Genomic DNA, 22,087 nt, shown 5'->3' with positions numbered 1-22,087 from the left:
TTTGGTATCTGAGTGTCATACACAAATAAATCTATAGTATTTAATAAGTGATGAAACTACATTGCTATTATGAGAAAAAGTTCTCTCTTTCACCAGTCATTTGTGTAGGCATAAATCTATAGACTTGGCAGAATTTATAATGACTGTGTCTGCCCACAAAGAAAGCTCAACTGCTGTTTATTACAAGGCAGAGATTCCTTGCACTTTTCTATTACATCATTGAAAATATTGATCTTAAGTTATTACCCACACGATCATGAATCAAGTCCTGTGTGTTTACATGCTGCCACCGAAAACACCGATCCAACAGAATCATAATAGGAATCTCCAGTATTGCAAATTCTTAAGGAAATTTGCTGAAACCCATTGGACATACTTTGAATTATTTGTTTGGTTAATTATCAGTGGCTCCAAAGGAGGCCACTGTAAAATCTCTCTCCGTAAATTGCTTTCAAAGCCTCAGGCAGTTTGTAAGCATTACGCATCTTGTACATGCCACACAAAGTTCTGTTTGCGTATTGCCCTGTGTTACTGGTATCCCTGCACTTTTCACTGATGGTTTATAGGAAGCCTTGGCCTACTAACAGGCTGCCCTGACAACTTAAATAGTCTTCCAATCCTCTGAGTTTGAATTTGAACATAAGATCTTTACCGTCATGGTAAACACACCCATCAGGTCACTGGATGAAGCGAAACTTGCAAGTCTCCGAGGCCTTATTACCCAATATCCTTCTTAAAGCTTCCAGATCCCAGACTAACAATTACCACATCTAATGGCTGTTGCTTCCCCTATTATCTTATTATCTTCTCTTAACATCCTTGGCAATTAAGATGATATCCAGTGTGTCTGGAGGAAAGGTGACCCGCATGAGACTTCCTGAGATGTTATCTGAATGCAGGCACTGAAGCTATGATGAGAAGCCTGATGAAAACATTGCATTGACCAAAAGATAGTAAGTCTTTGTTCCAGGGAGAAAATGGGATTGTTTACATTTTTATTTCATTTTTGTTTTCAACTTACACAAGGTGATTCGCTTACATGCAGGGTGTGTCAGCTCATCTTTGGAACTGTGATTCTCAGAATTCCTTTTCCCTGAATTGTTTCAGGTTCCTGTGGACCACAAGAGATATTTGGGGTGACATCAAAAAGGTGGAAAGATAGTGGGAAGCTGCTGTATAGCAGAGATGCTTGGTGATGACCTAGAAAGCTGGGACCCAGGGATGGGAGGGAGGCTCAACAAGGAGTGGATATATTTATACTTATAGCTGATTCGTGTTGTTGTACAGCAGAAACTAGCACAACATTGTAAAGCAATTATCCTCCAATTAAAAAGAAATCTTAAAAAAAACCCCTAAAACTAAAAATAAATAAATAAAATGTGGAAAGAGGGAGTAGTTATATGCTTCTATGATGGGAAATTCCAGGCAAGGCATCATTCTGACCTGCTGGCTCTCCTTGTCTAAGGGGATCTCAGCCAGCCCTCAGTAACTCCAGCAAGCTTAGTAAACCCTTAGTAAGTCAGCAAGCCCTTAGTAACTCAGCAAGTGCCTAAGCCCTTACTAACTAAGCCCTTAGTATCTCAGCAAGCCCTTAGTAACTCCTCTGCCTTTGAGTTCCCTGAACCCCAGGCTTCCATGTGCAGCTCCTACATGCTCTTCCAACTCATACCAGATCGCCCCTTTCAGTTTCTCTGACCCTTGAACAAGCTCCACAAGTTTGGCTCAAGAGTAAAGAACACCAGCCTCACACTCAAGTCATCAGCAGCAACTATGCTGAGCTTCGTGGGTGGGTTCCACCTTGCCCTGCCCCTCACTACTTCAGCATCTTCCCTTCCCAGTGGCCTGCCCTACTGACTTCAGGCCCAGCATCCGGTGTAGAAAAACAGGCTTGTATCAACGATTCATTCAGCTCCTACACATGTATAAAGTCAAAGCCCTTTGATAAATCCCCTAGTCTTTATCACTCTGAGTGGCTCCGTTTTTCTGAACCAAATTTGGCTAATGAAATATACATATCTGTTATTCTCCAGAGGATAACAGCTAATAAAATATGGTTCAATAATCTATTAAAATTTCAAGTGGTAAAGGAGAAAATTTCCCACTTACTGTTTTATGTTGGTATTTTGAAGCTTCTACCATTTCAAGCAATTTTATTTTAAAATAGGTTTCTATAGGTAAGATGTCATAATATAAAATTATTGAAAACATAATATTACCTCCAAAATACTATTCTGAATTCTGCATTCATGCAGAAATTAGTTCAGTTAGATGAGAACCATGTTCTTCATTAGGACATGGATGATTTTTGTAATCCAAACCACTGAAATAATTTCCTAATTTTGACCTCCTAATTCTTCTCACACTTGGGAAAATAAGAGAATTTGTTAAATTTCTTTCAAGGTATGGAAAATATCTTGTAGTGAAGACACTACAGGCAAGTGAAACCAGGAACCAAGCTAATAAAATTACTTATGAATATATGAACATTCTCTCCTAATATATTTCTCCATACAAGCTATTAATCTAATTTATATCACATACACGGTTCTCTTCTACTTTTTCCTACCCCACAGAGGAAGGAATGTGCTGGTAAAAATTCACAGAGGTGGGTGTTTATAATTGCTAGGATCCTTACAAGTTTAAAAGGCAGAACTAAAAAATTGATATGTGTTCCACAATTCTCTAATTTTGTTTCTGTCTCTGTATTACTTACATGTGTTGAAGCAACGAGACACTTAACATCTGAGTCACTCAGTGCCACGTAGCAATTTAACGGAGTGTGAGGCATGGTTCTTGCCTGGAGAATCCCAGGGACGGGTGAGCCTGGTGGGCTGCCGTCTATGGGGTCGCACAGAGTTGGACACAACTGAAGCAACTTAGCAGCAGCAGAGGCATGGTTATGGAAGATATAAGGAGAACATAAGGACTGCAGAAGATGCAAGGAAGACAAAGACTCAGCCCCTGAAGAAGGGTATGGTCTGTGCCAAGGCTTCAGAGAAGGAAGTTTAAAGAAGAACTAAAGCAACTAAAGGAGTAGAAGAAAGGTGGACATTAAAGCAGAGTCCACAAGCTGGAGAAAGGGTGCTATAAGGAAAACACATTACTTGTGTGCACATTTTATGGCTTCCCTGGTGGCTCAGATGGTAAAGAATCTTCCTGCAATGCAGGACACCAGGGTTCAATCCCTGGGTCTGGAAGATCCTGCAGAGAAGGAAATGGGTACCCATTCCAGTATTCTTGGCCTGGAGAATTCCATGGACAAAGGAGCCTGGTGGGTTATAATCCATGGGATTGCAAAGGGTCGGACACACTGAGTGACTAATACTTCACTTTTCAAGGAGAAGGAAATGGCAACCCACTCCAGTAGTCTTGCCTGGAGAATCCCATGGACAGAGGAGCCTGGGTGGGCGGGGCTACAGTTCATGGAATCGCAGAGTTGAATACAACTGAAGTGACTTAGCATGCATGTAGAGAACTACTGATTCAGGAGTTTTCTCTGGCAATAGTTGTGTGGGTTGCATCAAACAGTATAAAGGCAAGAATTGTAGGAGTTGGTTCAAAAACAATAGGATTGACCATAAATAATATGGAACTAGGAATTCACCATAAGTATGAAGTGTAACTATTTTATTATAAAAATGTAGGATGGGGAGAGAGAGAAGAAACACCAAATAAAGTTTTATGTACATGGTCATATTATTTTCACAATAGAAAGTAAGGTCATTTTTTGAGAAGAATAGAATAATAGTTACATTTTAAGGAAAGTAGAAAAGTTTAATGAATCAATTATCTATGGTGGTATTTCCAGTCCCCCTCACGGCTCCAGTAACTGTCCTGTCCACCCTGTTTCATCCATGTGGTTTGCACTAGAACTGCCCAACTATTTGGTTATAACTATTCCTTCTTGGCCACAGTTGGTTAGCCCCGAACTGGCCACCAGACTATAGTGTAACCAACCATTCATTGTGTTCTCCCAGAATTTCAGAAACTTCAGTGTAAAAGTCACTGTCTTTCTAGTAATCCAGGTTTTACCATGGAAACCTAAATGCCATGTCTTACTGTTCTCTCAGTGTGTTTCCCACATTTCCCACCATAGGTAACATAGAACAGATGTGACCTGCCCAGAAAAAAAATTTTTAATAGATTCACAAAGAAGATAATAAACACAAGATGGAGAGAAACGGAAGTTAATTTCTGGGTTCCAGTTGTTACTAAGAACCAGTCCTATTCCCATCCTTTGATTCTGTAAGATATCCCAGGAAGAATTTAATAAATACCCCCAATTGTTTAAGCTAGTGGTTTTCTGATACTTTCAATAAGAAGGCTGTAGAGAATAAAAAATCATTTTTCTCTTCAGAGAATGAGCAGTAGAGTTGAGTAGGGAGACATCTAAGCATGACCAGACACCGTTATGGGGTCCCTATGAAGTCATAAACAGTAATGGTACTCATCTGCTTGGTGTGTGAGTTTCTGCAGAAACATTCTGCAGCCTGGGGATAGACAAAGAGAAAACAGGCTAGTGAACTGATCAAGAACTGTGGTTTTCATTGTAAAGAAACTCCACAGAAGGGCAATAGGACAGGAGCGTTAGTGATATTGACAAACATGTGATTGAAATTCAGGATGAAATGTCTCTCAAAGGGAATGATGTAATCCATTAGTGATATCAGCCCTGACCAGAAGAACAGGAGGCACCAGAATGGTTCCTAATACATTCCTTTTTTTTCTCCCTTTCAGGATATAAATTTATACTCCAGCCTTCTTTTAATAAAACCAAATTAAATTCCAAATCAAGATTATGGTAAAGAAACTGATATAAAAATCACTGAGCAAAACTGCAACATTTTTGTACAGAAAACCAGATGTCTAGGAGATCAAATCATGTGGTCTATCTTAGGCATAAGATACTAGAAGAAACAGTCACAGAGAAGAAATGAAAATTCTAGTCCTGCTGTTATGGGAAGAAAAAATTAGGCTAAAAAGAGAATTGTGTACATATCATTATAAAATAAAATGGTGACTGCAAATGCCAAAGTTTTATACTTTCCATTTCTTTTTTTAAATTTATTTATTTTAATTGGAGGCTAATTACTTTACAATATTATGGTGGTTTTTACCATGCATCAACATGAATCAGCCATGGGTGTACACGTTCCATTTCTATGCTTCCTTTTCTGTAAGATTTTGAAGTGAGAAACAATTGGTCTTGATGCCCACTCAAATCCCCTTTTACTTACCATTCTAATATCTGTTGTCTATATTTCCAGCTGTCTACACCTGCATTTCATTACCTGTAAATTTTATCTGGCCAAAGCCACAATAGCCTAAGAATTAACAGCCCCTACGAACATCCTTCAACCAACAAGAGAAGGGACTTTGGTGCATAAACATTCTAGCTTGCTCTCCCAACTTGGTACTAACCCTGAAATGCACCCAGATTTTTCTCAGTGAGGGCAAAATCTGGTCACGCCCAGAAACAACTGCTAGTGCTTTTGTTACTGGTTGTCTTTCCTTCCCTATTCTACTTTCTTGCCCTCTATTCACGTTTCCTGAAATTATCTCTCGATTTAGCTCTTAAACTTGAATACTTGCTTCAGGATTTGCTTCTGGGGATATGCAAACTACCAAAAGATTTGGAATAGAGTCTAGAGGGCTAAATCATCATTCTAGGACCTCTTTTGTGAGAGTTCAAGATTTAGAGAATTTCCTTTTCCCCCTGTGAGAAGTGTCAGTTCTTTAATTTTTGGTAGTACAAAGATGTGTGAGATCTTTGAGGTATTAGTTCAGGGTTATATAAAATTAAACTGGATGTGAGAAAAGGGGCTAAAGGTTAAAATTATATTAAGAATTTTTTGTTCTATAAATACAGGTTCTTGCTAACTGAAGTGCTGTTGTTGTTCAGTTGCTCAATCATGTCTGACTCTTTGAGACTCCATGGACGGCAGCACGCCAGGCTTCCCTGCCTCTCACCATCTCCTGGGGTTTGCTCAAATTCATGTCCATTGAATCAATGATGCCACCCAACCATCTCATTCTCTGTCGCCTCCTTCTCCTGCCCTCAATCTTTCCCAGCATCAGGGTCTTTTCCAGTGAGTTGGCTAGTTATAATTGCATTAAGAATTTTTTGGTCTATAGATACAGGTTCTTTATAATTCACGTGAGACAACCTATATGTTAAATTAAAGGCTATTATGATATATTGAGGCTAAAATATTGCAAAAGAGCTTTAAACACTATAATATCATAACCTTGGACTGGATTTGTGACAAGGAAGCAGATGAGAATATGTACTTGTAAGTTGCTGCAATAACTCCCACAATTGAATGGCTTCACACAATTAGAATTTCATTTTACACTATTAATATTCAATGTAGCAGTTCCAAGTACAGGCTAACAGAGATGCTTCACCCAGTCTAGCAGGAAATCAGCTTCTAAGGCTTCTGAGGTCACCCCAGGGGTCTCCTCCAATCTAGACAGCCAGAAATAGAAAAGGGCAGAAGGAATGAATCAGGAGAGAACTTTAAGGAGCAGCCTTAAAGGAGGAGGAGTTCATTCCACTCTCATTCCATTGGCTATGATGCAATCATGTGACTATGCTGAACTGCAAGAGGCGGGGTGGGTTATAGGTGGTATTCCCACTGGGAAACAGGACCTGCTTCTCCAAGTGACATCTCTCCTTTAGAAGAGACAGTACCCATTTCTGGCAAATAAATAGCCATCTCTTCCACCACCTGGCTTCCACAGAAGCACTGGTGGCAAAGAACCGGCCTGCTAATGCAGGAGACACAAGAGATGCAGGTATAATCCCTGTGTCAGGAAGATCCTCTGGAGAAGAAAATGGCAACCCACTCCAGGATTCTCGCCAGGGAAATCCCATGGACAGAAGAGCCTGGTGTGCCACAGTCCATGCGGTCACAAAGAGTCGGACACGATTGAGCGACTGAGTACATGCTCCACCACCAGCCATCTGTTTGCCTTATGCAAAATGAATATGCCAAATAAATTAATGATATAAACAAATTACAATTGAATATTAAGTAAATCAAACCATTTTCAAGAATTGGAGAAAGATGGATGATCATGTCAGCAATTCACATACATATTAAAATAATCCTTACCCAATAATTAAAACTTGTCTCCTTCTGCCAATAGCATATTTAAGAGTTCAATTCTCTGAAATGGAAAACACTAATATTTCAATCACTTAAAAAATCCATCAGTGAAACACTTCATTGATTCATATTAATCTTCTCCTATGCTACTTTGCTAAAACAACTACCTTACATACAAATGAAATCTCAGGAAATTCTTATCTCTTCTTTACCACATACCTGTATATTCTTCATGGGGAATATGAAGACCATTTCACAGTTACCTTTTCTCTCCATAAAACTGGATCTGTTTTCTCTGATCTGAGGAGATAAATGCAAGGAGGCAGAGATTATAGAAAATGTAAAGATCAAAACTGAGTCAGACAAGTATTTGGTCTCAATGCCACAGGCTAGAATAAATGGACAACAAATTGAGATTTCTGTTATGAATTCATTGTTCTTCCCAGTACAGCAAACTGCCCTCTTAATTATTGATATAGCAACAATCATTTGTATTAATATGATATCTTCATTATGAGTATCTACATGGGATCTGTTAAAGGAGAAAAATAAATGCAAAACAAAACCCAACTTTTATACTTTGAACTAATTCAGAAAAGATACTGACTTTATTTTGGAAAGTGGACTTATGCTTCATGCATAAGTGATTCTCAAACATTACGTTGTATAGATTTTAAAGGAAAGAAAATAGCTGTAACGATAGTGTTGCTGACTACTATCGTGATGCTTATAATGGAACTGTTGACGTCTAGCAGTCAGTCTGGGTCAGTCTGGGTGGAGATGGTTTTCATGATCACTAATTTATAAACTATGTGCCAGTTACTGTAAGTGCTTTATATGCTATCTCATACTATTATTATTTCAGATTTATAGAAGAGAAAGCTGAGATTTAAAGAAGATAAGCATCTTGCCCCAAATCACACCAACAGGATACAGATGAGGTATAAACATAGCCTGCTTGACAACACTCTATGCTATTAACCGTTATGTTGTGTGACCTTCCCCAAAGGTACGTCACTGTTTGGTACTCTGTTAAGTACAGGTCTGACAACAAAGAATTAATCTAGTGAAAATGAACAGAAACTAACTACAGTGGTTCCCTCTTATCCAAGAGGGATAAGACCCCCAGTGGATGCCTGAAACCACAGATATCAGTTTAATAGTAACGAACCCTACCCTATATATACTAAGTTTTTTCCTCTACATAGGTACCTATGATAAAGTTTTATTTATAAATTAGGCACAGTAATAGATTAAAAACAAAAACTAATAATAAAATACCATACATTGTAAATAACAGTTATTAACTGTGGTCTTTCTCTTTCAAAATATCTTATTGTACACACTTAATACCTTGTCCATCTTAACTGAGCACTTATCACACACTGTGGCCGAAACGTCTGCAGTTTGAGGTGCAACAGCAAAACTGGTATGAATTTCTTTTCCCTTCATCACAGTTTCACAGATAAAAGATTGGTTCTTGCTGTAGATTTTAGCAACTGCAGCATGTTCTTTTTTTTTTTTTTTTTAACTTTACAATATTGTATTAGTTTTGCCAAATATCGAAATGAATCCGCCACAGGTATACCTGTGTTCCCCATCCTGAACCTTCCTCCCTCCTCCCTCCCCATACCCTCCCTCTGGGTCGTCCCAGTGCACCAGCCCCAAGCATCCAGTATCATGCATCGAACCTGGACTGGCGACTCGTTTCATACATGATATTATACATGTTTCAATGTCATTCTCCCAAATCTCCCCACCCTCTCCTTCTCCCACAGAGTCAGCATATTCTTTTTTTCGTTCCCTATTAAGTTGAGAACTTTCACCTTTTACTTAAAGAAGTTACCTCATGGCTTCTCTCTGGCATAATTGAATGACCAGCATCACTACTCTTGCTCTTGGGGCCACTAATAAGTAAAATAAGGGTTACATGAACACAAGTACTATGATATCATGATGACAAATAACTGAGATGGCTAGTAAGCAACTACTTGGCAAAATCTACTGAAAAAAACGATGATGCAAGTCTGGGGCAGACCAGAGCTGAATGGCACAAAATTACATTGTGCTACTCACAAAAGTATTCAGTTTAAAGCTTATGAATTGTTTCTTTCTGAATTCTTCCTTTGATACTTTCAGCTTCTCACCACTGACTGTGGGTAACTGAAACAAAGGAAAGCAAAGCCATGGATAAAGGGAACTAAGTAGTATAAACTATAAGACAGAAGATAATGAAAGAAACGGAGAAGGCGATGGCACCCCACTCCAGTACTCTTGCCTGGAATATCCCATGGATGGAGGAGCCTAATGGGCTGCAGTCCATGGGGTCGCAAAGAGTCGGACACGACTGGGCGACTTCACTTTCACTTTTCACTTTCATGCATTGGAGACGGAAATGGCAACCCACTCCAGTGTTCTTGCCTGGAGAATCCCAGGGACGGGGGAGTCTGGTGGGCTGACGTCTATGGGGTTGCACAGAGTTGGACATGACTGAAGCAACTTAGCAGCAGCAATGAAAGAAAATTAGGCACTTTCACATCAATACCGCTATTTTATTTTGTTAATTTATTTTTCAATTGGAGCATAATTGCTTTACAATGTTTTGTTTCTACTGTACAACAACAGTGAATCAGCTATAAGTATACATATGTCCACACCATCTTGAGCCTCCCTCTCACCCCTACTCCACTCCACCCCTCTAGGTCATCACAGAGCACCAAGCTGAGCTCCCTGTGCTATACAGAAGCTTCTCACTAGCTAGCTATTATACACATAGTAAAGTATATATATATATTAGTGCTACTCTCTCAATTCGTCCCACCTTCTGATTTTTAATATGACAGCCTTTGGAAATGGATAACATTTTATATTTTCCATTTTTCAATTGAGACTTAGAGAAGTTGGGAGACACATCCCTCACTACCACACAACAATTAAACGACTGAGTCAACACAGACCCATGCCTTTTAACTTTACAACTCTACTCCTGCTACTGCACTCCTTCACAGCGCGTGGAAAATAAAAGCAGTTCTCAGTCGTGTCTGACTGTTTGCAACACCATGGACTGTAGTCCACCAGGCTCCTCTGTCCATGGACTTTTCCAGGCAAGAATTCTGAAGTGGGTTACCATTTCCCACTCTAGTGAACTGACCCAACCCGGGGATTGAACCCGCATGTCTTGCACCTCCTGCATTGGCAGGCAGATTCTTTACCACTGTGCCACCTCAGGAGCTCTCTTTTAAAGCACGCTGTCTTCTCATTTAATATTTTTGTTTCATTTCTTATTGCCTAAGTTTACCTGAGTTTCAATGCTTACATTAACTATGACTTGTCATTTCCTTCTGAAACACATCAACCAATCTAATTTAGTGTTACTTTCCTAGCAAAGAATGAAGATATTTGTCAAAATCCAAATCTGTGTCTTTGGAGTGTAAACTTTTATTAACATGATCCCAAAAAAGGAAGATGAAGGAGACATGTATAACCCTGAATGTTCACTTCTCTAACACATGATAGAAATTGTCACCTTGTTTTTCAAATAAGAAAATGAAAAATGAAATTTTGAACAGAAAACAAATAGAGTGATTGCAAAATCAGTAACAAGGTCAGAGTTATGCAATTGAGACTAAAAGCAATTATATGCACAAGTGCTTTGAGAAAATTGTGTACTCAAAGTGTAATCTGGGGTATATTAGGAGGAAATCAAATAGTCCATGATGTGAAAATCTGAAGAAAGAGAGGGATGTAGTATAAATTGCCCAATAGTAACAAGGAAAGTTGGAGAAGGGAATGGCAACCCACTCCAACATTCTTGCCTAGACAATTCCATAGACAGAAGAGCCTGGTGAGCTACAGTCCATGGGCTGCAAAGAGTCAGATACGACTGAGCTACTGACACACAGACACACACAACAAAAAAAGGTTTTTGTAATAAGAAATAATATATTTGTAATAAGAAATCAATATATTTCATACTATATCAAGAAATATAATATTCAGGATGGGAGAAGATATGGAGGAGAATCTAGCTATGAGAAGAATTTTCAAAGATGTAGAACCCCATATAACAGAAAACAGTAGCAGAATGAAAAAGCTTCTTTAACTGAATAGAGAGCTTAAAAGCTGAGAATAAACATGATTACTGCAGGAAATTTGCAGACCTAATACATAAAAAAAAATAGAGTCAATCTTTATAAGAATGATGAAAAATCTCAATACAGAAAATAATAACCCACAAAAAAGTAAATGAGATGGAAGGGTAGTTTCAAAAACTTTAATTTTTATTCAGATATTCTAAAATAATTTGAAATCAGACACCTAAGAAAAATTTTATATAAAACATTGTTAAAAAGAAATAAACTGTATCATACAAACATATTTTTAATCTTCTCAGTGACATCATTGTTTAGTATGACAACCAAATAAAGAGCCAGTAATGGGCTCACACTGTGACAAAAGAGAGAAAAATCAGAAAACAAGAGTGATGCTATAGAACAATACCTTTTGAAGGCTACACATAACATTTTTTAGCAATGTACAAACATAAGACTTGTAAAAATGTATCTCTAGTAATACCTCCTTTGTTGTTTTTCCAGACAGTTGGGCAACAGAAATGTCATTTGATCTATGCTTAAGTTCTTGAGAGAACCAGAAACATAATGGGCTACAAAACACCTTAAACCACTGGCATCATGAGCACTTCCTGTCTAATTCTGTTGGACAACAGAGACAAAGTAAGCCCTGTAATTACATCCCAGGCTGATCTATGCTTGCAGTCATGTAATTAATACTTCCTCTGTAAAGCAATGGAATAATTTAAAGAGCAGATTTTTTTTTCAACCATGGTCTGAAAAAAAGAAAAAACTCCAAGAGGAGAATACATGTGCATTTTAGCTATGTGCAGACACTTCTGGGATTCCATTTGCTAAGAGAAATTGTAACTAGATTCTCAGAGCTTTCATTGCACCAAGAGATGAAAATGATACTTCCTTCCTGCTAAGGTCTATAGTTGGGGGTAGAAGAAAGGGTGAGCAGAACCTATATTTATTCCATGAGGTTTTATGAAAATGGTAAACATAATCTCAGTTCCTGGCTACCTGAGCCACCCTAGCATGGTGCCAACCACATTTACAGAGTCTCAGCCAGGAAAATCACTGCAGAAATCTGGCTCTAGAGGATAGACCTCAACTTACACAACAGAAATAAAACACTGCACCCCAGCAAATCTATAGTGACTTCCCAAATGCCTGTGTAGTTTCTAATGTCCATTTTAGAGATGTATTCACAATCGCGAATGTAGGTCCTACAGAACTCAGAGACAATAAAACTGGGTTGTAACACAAAGGCAGAAAGACAGAGTAAGAGTGAGAATGTAAAACTAACAACGTGGGTTTTACCAAGAGAAATGCATTTTCAACAGTTGTTCAAATTTTAAACACTTTTACATTATTTTCTATTAAATGGCTCATACATATGCCCAGAAAAAAGTCTATATTTTCAAAATCCCTCTCCATTGCCAACCAAATCCAAAATGAATTTCATCTTTGTCATTTTGTCAACTATCTTTATTTAACATTTAGAATACACAAAGAGTGGTGCCAGGGTATACACAGGGTCAATGCAATGGTGATTACCTACTCCTGAAACAGCGCCCCATCTTACCCCTTATAACACTAAACAACCTTATTTCTGACCCAGTGAGGTCTTCTCTGGGACTTCCCTGATGGCCCAGTGGCTAAGACTCCATGCTCCCAATACAGGGGGGTCCTGGTCAGGGAACTAGTTCCCACATGCCACAACTAAGACCTGCCACAGCCAAATAAATAAATACATAAATATGAAATATTTTTTTTAAATCCTTTAAAAAAAAGTTAGTTCTTCTCTGATCACTTTTCTACTTCTCTAAACATCACCCTGTCTATATGCTATGAAATACCTCACCATCACTCAACATTTTGTTTATTGATTTGTCTGTATTTGAAATATAAAAAAAAAAAAACCCTGAAAATGAAGAATCAGGGAAACAGCTAAGCGAATATCATAGTTATCTTGGTCTGCTTGGGCTTCCATAACAAAATATCATAGACTAGGTGAGTTATTAACAGAAGTTCCTTTTCTCACAGTTCTCAGGCTGAGAAGTGCAAGATCAGGGTGCAAGCCAATTCCATTTCTTGTGGGCATTCTCTACCTGGCTTGCCACCTCCTGAGTGTATTCTCCTCTCCTCTTTTTGTAAGATCACCAATATTCTATGATGAGGGCCCCACCCTCATGACCTAATCTAACCCTAATTACCTCCCAAAGGTTTTGGCATTAGGGTTTCAACCCCCAGTGAATTTAGAGGGGACACAAATATTCAGTTCATAAGTGCCAGATCTGAATCCCCTCAACAGAATAGAAAAGAACAGCAAGAGAATATTTTGCTTGATTATTAAACTGAATTACCTTGCATCTATCATAGAAATCATCTGTTTTGTTCTGGCAGGAAAATGTAGTTCTCAGTGTCTAGTAATTAATATTCATTTCCAGAGCAACTTGACTTAGGCATTTTCACTCTGGTAGCTTGATAGGTTGCATTTTATATTCGTAAATTCAATTGATTGGCTCATAAATTCTTCAAGCTCTTCATTTTAATCTAAGAATTATGCCAAGAAAATCATAAAAATTTTAAGGTAATATATGGCCCTGCATGAAAATTTAAAGGTAATAAGCCAGATTTATATTCTGTGAAACAGAGAATAAAAAAATCTTAACAAAAAACAAAATGATGGATAGGATACATCAAAGCACACTGTCTTTTTGGCGCAATGATTTGGAGCTCACATGTAGGTAAGTCCCCTGTTCTTCAGGCAAGCCCACAGAAGACGGAGTCCCTCTCCACTGGAGATCGCTTCACTTTTTTTCCACTAGAAAAGAGCAATTGGGGATTTTTAAGATATTTTTGGCTGAGGAACTCTGAAATTTAATATATGTTCCAATCTGAAAAACCTGGAAACGCAAAATAGGACAGTGGCCCGAGTCCAAGTAGTCTCAATTTTCCAGAGGCAAACACTGAAGCAAAGAAACAATAAGGAAACTCTCATGAAAATTACCAAGAGCAAGGGATGTCTGAATTGAACATTTTATTCATTGAATTTATAATTTTTTTTTTACTTCCTTTAATTATTAGTCTTATCTCACAGAGCGAATTCACATTGAAATGATTAAACAGGGTTTTGGGAACCTGTGTTAAACTGACTAGCAATCATGCCTACATGCCTATTATAAAAAGTCATCATTCATTGTCATCAGCCACATGTAGGTCATATTAACTGATTAATAAACGTATGAGTCAACAGCTACATCATTCACCCAGGTGGAGCTAGTGGTAAAGAACTTGCCTGCCAAAGCAGGAGACATAAGAGATGCAGGTTCGATCCCTGGGTTGGGAAGATCCCCTGGAGGAGGACATGGCAACCCACTCCAGTAGTCTTGCCTGGAGAATCCTATGGACAGAGGAGCTTGGTGGGCTGTGGACCACAGGGTCCAAAGAGTGAGACATGGCTGAACTGACTTTGCACGCATAAGCTATGTACAAAGCACTGTACTACAAACTATTTCAGAAACAACTTCATGTTAAAGTGGAAATATCTCTCCAGAGATTATTTTGAGGACTCAAGAGTTCTTCACAGTCTTCACAAGTACAAGTGAACACTCTCCAGGTAAAGAAAGAGATGTGTGATGTGAAAGCTTCATCAACATCGCAGCAGAAGACAGACACATGCACCGCATTTGCACAGAAAGAAGAAAGCTATTAACACAGCCTGCCCTGTGCCATCCTTAGGAAACTGCAGCCAAGCCTGCCAAGGCAGATTGGAATTGAAGGGCAGCCCCAGGTTGGTAGGGTTTTCTGCCAACCTGTATATAAATCATCTCGTTCCTCATCTGCCATGTGAATAGGTTCTGCAGCTCCCATGGGAGTAGCTCATGAAATGTACTCATGCACCCTCAGAGCATTCAGTATTTTTTCCTTCTCCAGATTTCCATGGCATTATTCCTGTGTTTACCTTTCTAGTTCTTGGATAGATCTTTCTCTATTTCTTGTACAATATATATTCTTGCAGTTCACTTTTTAAATACTGAGGTTCCGCTCTCAAAGAATCATATCATCCAGTCCAGATTCCCAGCCTCTTTATCTCCTCTGAGTTCCAGGTCCAAATCTCTAACTCTTTACTGGAGAGCTTCTTTGAGATGCCCAAAGGGTACCAAAAAGTAAATGTAACAAAAATCCAAGTCAAAGTCTGTACCTTCAGAGGCTGCTGTTGTTTAGTCGCTCGGTCACATCTGACTCTTTGTGACCCCAGTGACTTAGGCCCGCCAGGCTCCTCTGTCCATGGGATTTCCCAGGCAAGAATACTGGAGGAGGTTGCCATTTCCTTCTCCAGGGAATCTTCCCGACCCAAGAATGAAACTCATGTCTCCTGTACTGCAGCTGAATTCTTTACCACTGAGCCACCAGGAAAGCCCCAGAAAGCTGCTAGCTCCTCTCTTTTTCAACCACTCAAAAAACACAACATGAAATCTGAGAGTCTGTACTTCCTCCTTCATTCTTCTTCCAAAGAGCGGTCAGTTACAGTTGATTACAACTTCTCCTGCATCCTTCCAAGTACTTGATTTAAACTCTATTATTTTCCCTTTATATATTGAAATAATGTTTATTTGCCATCAGTTACTTTTCAGATGTTATGATAATTAAATTATTTTAATAGTGTCTATACTGGGAGAAACAGATAAGCAAATGTGGCTTACTTTCTCGAGGCATTTCTTAAACTCTCTCTAGCCTTCTATTCTATCCTTGACGCTGTCAGTGTTCTCATCAGGACCTTCTCCAATCTACTCAAAACGTTCCAGTCATTTCTAATACTCTATAAAGAAACAACAGAGTTCTGCAAGGGCTTTAAGTAAATTTAAATGAAAATTTAAATTCTTGAAAATGAATTTGAATTTTTCTAAGGAAATTTAGGGACATGTGAATGGCAGTCCCTGTGAGACAAGCTCTGAAAACAGAAGAGCAAGGCTGCCAGAGCTGGGTGTGAACCAATGTCAGAAAATGGGGAGAATACTCAGAAGCCATGAACACAGGTCAAAAGAAGGAAAATGTAAGCAAGCACAGCAGCAAAGCAGCAAAACAGAGCTCTGGGGGCAATGAGAGACTTATAGCTATAGCATTTGATAAAGAAATAAGTCAAGGAAACTGGGAAATGATCCTGAGGGACCAGAGGGAAATCATGAATATTTAGCAGCTGCTCAAAATGGGCATTCTGCCCAATGTACACGATCGATCCTCAGCCTGCCTGCAAGAGGCAGAGCTCTGCCCTGATTCACACTCCCTAAGTAATATTCTGCACAGCCATTATCCTAAAAAAGAAAAAGTCTTGAACTGTAGAATTATCAACAGAAGTTGCTGGGTTACCCAACAGGTTGTATTTCCAGTTTTCTAGACGGTGGCTGTAGCCAAGAGAATAGTGATAATCTCCAAGAAGGCAGACATACAGCCCTGACATTCTCTGTACCCTTATATCCTTAAAGTATGTATCTGTATCTTCTGTATGTCACTCAGTATTATGGTGACGTATGTTATTTGTCTCCTTTATTAAAAAAAAAAGTTGTAGTATGTCTGAGACTATGTCTTCTAATCAGTACAGAACTAAGAACACTGCTTTTTACAGTGAAGGCCCTTTACAAATGTTTTAAAATGACAGAAGTTTGGAGTTAGGTTATAAGAGCTTATTTTACAGATAATAAGCTCTCTTTTGCGACCCCAAGAACAGTAGTTTGCCAGATTCCTCTGTCCGTGGGATTCTCCAGGCAAGAATGCTGGAGTGGGTTGCCATTCTCTTCTCCAAGAGATACCAACTCAGGAATTGAACCTGCGATCTCTTGTGTCTCCTGTATTGGAGGTGGATTCTTTACCACTGAGCCTCCGGGGAAGACCTACATTACACATAATAGTGGAGTGGATTTATGTAGTGAAATGGGAAAACTTCATTTGACAACGTGGTGATTCTGTTAAGACATTCAAAATCACTGGGATTACTTAGGTCTGCCTGAGGTAAAGAGTAATCAAACCTCACAGGTAAACTTATTTCATCAACTACCTTTTAACTCACTAAAGAAAACTTAAGTCTCAAAACCTAAAATGCTTTTGTGTGTGTTAAGTTGCTTCAATTGTGTCAGACTCTTTGTGACACTATGGACCATCGTCCACCAGGCTCCTTTGTCCATGGGATTCTCCAGGCAAGAATATTGGAGTGGGTTGTCATTTCCCCCTCCAGGGGATCTTCCCTACCCAGGGACTGAACCCACATCTCTTACGTCTCTTGCATTGGCAGGCAGGGTTCTTTACTGCTAGCGCCACCCAGGAAGCCCTCAAGGCTCTTAAGTACCACTTAATAGATTCAAAGTTTTATACTTGGACTATCTGCTTTCTTTAAAAGCTAACCACAACTGATTTTAAATATCTTTATGAGGATCTCTGCATTTGGACATAGACCATATTCACAAGTTTGCCTGTCTTCAAACTGACCTCTCTCTAAATGAGACACCAATACAGTATACTAACGCATATATATGGAATTTAGAAAGATGGTAACAATAACCCTGTGTACGAGACAGCAAAAGAGACACTGATGTATAGATCAGTCTTATGGACTCTGTGGGAGAGGGAGAGGGTGGGGAGATTTGGGAGAATGGCATTGAAGCATGTATAATATCATGTATGAAACTAGTCGCCAGTCCAGGTTCGATGCACGATACTGGATGCTTAGGGCTGGTGCACTGGGATGACCCAGAGGGAGAGTATGGGGAGGGAGGAGGGAGGAGGGTTCAGGATGGGGAACACAGGTATACCTGTGGCGGATTCATTTCGATATTTGGCAAAACTAATATAATATTGTAAAGTTTAAAAATAAAATTTAAAAAAAAAAAAGAAAGTTTGGTGGCAATGACTGATACTCAGTAAGAACAAATTTTAAAGGGCCATTTTTACTGGAAAAATACTAGGGAATCTTACAGAACAACCAGGCTACAGGCAAAGCAGGGAACCAAGAATTCAAATAATTCAAAATAATGCAAATGACATCAGGACCATTTATTACTCTTCTACTTTCTTAACTTTCTGGGTCTACTTAATAGCTCTCCGTCCCCAACCCCCTGCCCCCTTAATGCTCTTTCACCTTCCCTATCATTCTTCTGCTCTCATTTTCTCTCTCTCTGTCTTTCTACCATCTCTCTCCCACATCCTGCTAAGTCACTTCAGTCGTGTCCAACTCTGTGCGACCCCAGAGACGGCAGCCCACCAGGCTCCCCGTCCCTGGGATTCTCCAGGCAAGAACACTGGAGTGGGTTGCCATTTCCTTCTCCAATGCATGAAAGTGAAGAGTGAAAGTGAAGTCGCTCAGTCGTGCCCGACTCTTAGCGACCCCATGGACTGCAGCCTACCAGGCTCCTCCATCCATGGGATTTTCCAGGCAAGCGTACTGGAATGGGTTGCCATCTCCCACATCACCCTCCACCAAAGAATCCACCTTCCTTCTTCCAGCCAAAAAGGCATGACAAGTGTCCATTTGCCACTTTTGATATCTTTCACATTAAAACTTTAGCCACAAATAGTGCACATAGTATCAAGAAAATTCTAGAGAAGGAACACACTGTCAAACTATGACCATGTACCCATATCTAGACCAACCAGTCTGAGGCCAAGAGAAGGAAGTACTATAACTTTTCCAGCATGAAATGAATCAACTACTGTGTAGTAAAATGACATCTCTAGGACAATGAGGTGGAGTAGGGCACAATTTCCAGCTGAAAAGACAGGGCCTACGTTTTCAGGAGGAAAATATTTAGCAGGTCTTTGCCCAATTGTTTTTTTTTTTAAAGCAGGTATTTAAAAAGATTTAAATGTGACATCCACATATTCAGATGGCCTATACATTGGTACTTAGTAACTTGAGCATAAATTTCAAGGGTTTCATGTAAATGAAATCCAGGCTGCTAACGGACCTTCTGCTTCATTTTACTTCATTATTATTTATTTAATGTTCCCAGTACTGTAATAAAACACTAAACAGTGTTTAACTTCTTTCTGTGAAGTACTTTTTTGTCTAAATATTTTCAATAAGTAGTGGTTTTCTTTAAAGTAAATGGAACGGTCACACTATTAAATTTAAATTGACCTTATGAATGAGAATGATTTTCTCCATCTATTGTCTAGCACAGTGCTTCAAAGAAGTGGTAACATAGCAGCTATGCACTTAATAGGATAATGGCATCATTTAAGAACGACTTTTAAAATACAATCATGCTAAAATTCCATCCAAATGCTGTAGAATTTGTACTAATTATCTCATAAGAATTTTAAATAAAACTATTTATACTGGAATAAGACTTTTTTAACCCATACAAAGGAACATTTCTCTATCATATGAACATGGGTTTTAGTATAACTATTAAGATCCGCAAATATTCAAAAATTAAATAAAGTGTCACAACAAATACAAAGACTGCAAACAAATTAAATTTTGAGTCAAAAGTAATACAGCTGATCCTTGAACAACACAGGTTTGAACTGCATAGGTCTACTTATACACTGAACTTTTTCAATAGAAAATACTTTGGTATTACATGACCTAAGGTTGGTTGAATTGGAGAATGCAGAACCTAGGAAATAGAGGGCCAAAGTAAAGTTACACTCTTGTTTTCAACTGCTCAGAGGTTCAGTTCCCCTAGTCCCTGTGTTGTTCAAGGGTCAACTGTATTTTCTATTGTGTTTGTAAGACTCGTACTCAAAAATTACAATGCTTTTAATCATTATCTTTTGTTATTTTTTGTTTTTGAGGTCGTGTCCACTCTTTTGAGATCCCATGGACTGTAGCCCGCCAGCCTCCTCTGTCCATGGGATTTTCTAGGCAAGAATACTGGAGTGAGTTGCCATTTACTTTTCCAGGGGATCTTCTCAACCCAGGGATCCAACCCAATTCTCCCACATTGTAGGCAGATTCTTTATCAGTGAGCCACCAGGGGAGCACAATCATTTTCCTTAACTTTTCTGAATGAGGGAGAAGAGGCTATTTGGTTCCACTCCATAGATTCCTATGCGGACATCCACCCTACCCAAGATTCCAACCCAAGCTGGTCTACCTAAGAAGAAAAAAGAGGACTCAGAATGGAGCAGAAATTTCCTAGCTAGGTCTGTCTTTTACTGTTCTTTAGACATAGTCCAGCTCCAGGGCTAGGGCTTCCCAGGTGGCACTGGTGGTAAAGAACTTCCCAGCGAATGCAGGAGACATATAAGAGATGTGGGTTTGATCCCTGGGTAGGGAAGATCCCCTGGAGGAGGAAATGGCAACCCATTCCACTATTCTTGCCTGGAGAATCCTATGGACAGAGGAGCCTGGCAGGCTACAGTCCATAGGGTCGCAAAGAGTCACACACAACTGAAGCAACTTGGCAGCAGCTGCTCCAGGGTTACTGCTGGTCATTTCTGACAGAAAATACTGAATAAAGACATCCTCGCAAGCTGCCCACCACACCCTCTGCAGGCTATAAGGCACCTTTGCTTAACAGACCTGTAAACACTAGCAAACAACTCTTTCTAAAAATGAAATTATAGGTTCAGAGAGTTTTAACCTCTCAATCTTCTTTATCAAACTTCATAAGGAATAGGAGGTAAGAGGAAATGGAAAAGAATGTACAAAAGAAAATCTCATCTCCACCATCAAAACTGTGTCAGAGGACTTTGTTGAAATACTTGAGATAGAGGCAGAAAAGAAGATAATTAGCTAGGTAGCTAGATAGATGGATAATAGCTTGACAGATAATTGAAAGCAAAAACATAATAGTAAGGGCAGACAAAATGTAGGGAAGAAAAGGAGTGAAAATGATAAAGCTCATTCATCAAGAAAAGAAATAAGAAACAATGCTTCACTTCAGTCATGTCCAACTCTGAAACCCCATGGACTGTAGCCTGCCAGACACCTTTGTCCACTGGAGTTTTCCAGGCAAGAATACTGGAGTGGGTAGCCATTTCCTACCCCCAGGGGTTCTTCCCCACTGACCCAGGGATCAAATTCACATTCATCAAGAGGAATGTGCAAATAAGGGAGGAGATGGAGTGTAGATTAAGGCAAGCTAATATTACTCACAAGCCCGTGCATGGCATACCCATCCAAGCCTTACACACTGTGAGGAATATATGGTATTTGTTAGCTCATTACTGGTTAAGCATGAGAGTACTGGCTTTTTTAAATAAATCATATTCCCCATCTGTTGTGAGGTGGTTTTTTTTTTTTTGACATTTTCTATTTTTTTAAATTGCTTTCAGTTTAATTTTTAGTATCTAGTGAGCCTTCTTTAGCTAGATCAACACATAAAGTTTAAACTATAACTAACATTATCTTGTCGGTTATAGTCTCTGTCATTGTAATGCACACAGAACTATGGAATAAAAAGAAAGACTAAAAAGAAGTTTAAAATGTGAACATGAATTATCATTTTCTTTTCCAAGTAAAATCTTGATGAGTAACTCTCTGTCAAAACAATGCATTGAAACATGAAGAAAACTGTCAAATTAAAAGCAAATGAGTATAATAAATGGAGAAAAATAGACTATGGCATGAATAATTCTGGGGAGAATAAAAAGCAATGAGGATAACTTTCAATACAGCATCCACTTAATTGTAACAGCAGAAAGAAAAACAGGTCAGGAAATGTATATAAGGATAAGTAGATTCCTTTTAAAGCTTCCTTAATAGCTCCACTGAAAAATAGTTTTAAATTCTTATATATGACTTTAAAATGAGTGTTGACCAAAATTCTCATCCCTAAAGACAAGCTATTTTTACTAGGCAATTAAATCTTGCCTTTATTGCAAAAGACTGTTTTCTAAATCCCCCTGTTTGTGTTCAATTCGCCATATACAATTGCGGATTTGAACCTAAAA

The 22,087-nt window shown here is 38.9% G+C and overlaps 1 protein-coding gene across 6 annotated transcripts in view; it reads right to left on the bottom strand.

The window, feature by feature from the left end:
- Positions 1 to 22,087, bottom strand: part of LOC133258510 (spidroin-1-like) — a 186,666-nt gene that overhangs the window by 2,569 nt on the left and 162,010 nt on the right. For 4 of the 6 annotated variants that reach the window (XR_009740061.1, XR_009740062.1, XR_009740059.1 and 1 more), the window contains 2 exons: positions 7,332 to 7,412; positions 1,022 to 1,111 (listed from right to left, as the gene is read on the bottom strand). The gene's annotated coding sequence lies outside the window, so the exon portion shown is untranslated. The remainder of the gene's footprint in view (positions 1 to 1,021; positions 1,112 to 7,331; positions 7,413 to 22,087) is intronic. The other 2 variants (XR_009740060.1, XR_009740058.1) reach the window with 2 other exon arrangements.

The sequence above is a fragment of the Bos javanicus genome, chromosome 12, assembly GCF_032452875.1.
Source record: "Bos javanicus breed banteng chromosome 12, ARS-OSU_banteng_1.0, whole genome shotgun sequence".
NCBI lineage: Eukaryota > Metazoa > Chordata > Mammalia > Artiodactyla > Bovidae > Bos > Bos javanicus.
The sequence above is the reverse complement of the archived record's forward strand: the minus strand, read 5'-3'. Positions and strand labels throughout refer to the sequence as shown.